Genomic DNA, 2148 nt, shown 5'->3' with positions numbered 1-2148 from the left:
ATTTGGAGTTAAGTCTTTTCTACAATTCTGACACCAACTATATTTTGTAAATATACAACTAATCTGGCAAATCAAATGGTGAGGCTTAAAGTTCACCAATTTTATGAGTTAACTAACAGCTTTTGCAAATCTTAAACACACTACTGGCCTTCACATAAAGGAGAGGAACAGTCTTCAGAGTCTTCATTTTTGGGTTTCTCCGATAACCTCTAATCCAACCTCCATGCTGCAGCCTAAGTGATTTTTCTAAAGCACTCCAATACATTTCCAAACTATCCACAGAACAAATCCCCAGGTTTTGGCATGGTTTAAAGGTCTTTCATAATCAGGTACCTCTCTTGCTTTTCATCCTTAAACTACTATGCTCCATCCAAATATATTATATTGCTATGCTATTGTCATACTTTGTGCCTTTATAAATCACGTTCTTACTCATTCTTTAAGACTTTAATGCCACTGATAAATCTTTCTAGACTCCCTCAGGTAGTAAGATACTCCCCTCATGTCTCATGTTTTCTTAGCACTTGGTAGTAGAAGCATTCCTAGTAGATGCTTGATTCAGATTTACCACTTATTATGACTTACATCTTGGATGTAAGTGAATTAGGTTACTTATCCCATATAGTTGGGAAACATACACATAAAACTAGCCTCCAGGAAATAGTGCGAGGATTCTAAAAACATTCACTTTAAATACACCTTTGAATGACCAATTATGTGTGAGGCCAGGGATCTATATAAGATGAACAGGATATAGCTCCTCTTCTCAAGGGACTCATAGGATAGCAGAAATACACCTTGTAGTGGCATCATATTGTATCAAGACTACTCATTCAATATTTTCTGAATGAATGGTCAACACATAAAAAAACACAATATAATCTTTAAAAAAGTTTTATGGGTAGAGATTTAAGAAAAACAAATGGCAACTTCTAGCAACCGTTATCAGATTAAACTATAGCTTACATTGTGTGTTTAAAGACATAAATCAGTCTGTTCATGTGTTGGTTATGACGTTTACATTAGGGTATCATTTAAACGAATGAGCAATCAGTAGTATAAACTGAGTTAAACTAAATTTGGATAAAAATGTTCAATATATTAACTCTAGCACGTATACAAAATTAGAAAGCCTATCCAAGCACTTAGCAAAACACAGAGTATTTGTCATATCCATAAAGTTTATTTTAAAAAATTGTTAAAAACTAACCATACAGGTTTATTAATATACTTAAAAAGTTTGTTCCCTATGTTGAAGTAAAATACATTAGCAACATCTTCCAGACACCATCTTTATAAAAGTAAAACTTCTAGATCCTGAAATGTACTACAGTAGAGTCTATAGTTTACACTTTTAATCACAGGTTTGGAATTCACTCTCCTTACTCCCCTACTCCCCACATGTGGCAGTTATTACTCCAAAATTAATGACATTCGCTCGTTATACTACCACAATCCTTAGAGTACATACTGCATAATTACTAACAGAGCCAGTCTTCTCTATTTGTTGTCACATATTTCATATAAGCATTTGACTTAAAGTACAAGTAGAAATACTACATCCCATAATTGTAAACATTCACCAGGAGCTTCCATAGTGCAGTAAGTAATAGAGGTGGCCCAAGAGTCAGTCAAGTGTTCTTCACTCATTGGATACTGCTGAGATTAGGAGAACTGTTTTGAAGGCAAATTATCCTAAGTCTTACTTGTATTTCTGATAAGGATGTAGTTCTGGATATATACTTTTAGTTGAAAACACCTGAAAGTCATTCTGAAGACTACATTAAGCACCACTTCCACTTACCTGAATATATTGAGTTAAATTCAGCAGTATGTATGGTTGTTAATATCAGAAATTAAGAATAACTGTGGGTCTCAAGTTCCCTTTTGTGGATACAGATAGAGTACTGAGTTCCCACTGATGCTAATAGGAACCGCTCATGCATACCAAGGGTAGTAACTCCCCCAGGGCCACATGCAACCCCTAAGTCTGAGGCACAACTATTACTTCTGCCAGTGGATGCTATACAAGCATATTTAAGGCTGTATTCGGCTATAAAGAGTTCAATCTACTCTTTAATACTTTTTCTATGTAGATCACATACACAATCCAAAATTTTATAGGACAGGTGAAAAGTCTCCAAACAC

The sequence above is a fragment of the Macaca nemestrina genome, chromosome 16, assembly GCF_043159975.1.
Source record: "Macaca nemestrina isolate mMacNem1 chromosome 16, mMacNem.hap1, whole genome shotgun sequence".
In the NCBI taxonomy this organism is placed as follows: domain Eukaryota; kingdom Metazoa; phylum Chordata; class Mammalia; order Primates; family Cercopithecidae; genus Macaca; species Macaca nemestrina.
This window is presented reverse-complemented; position numbering follows the sequence as displayed.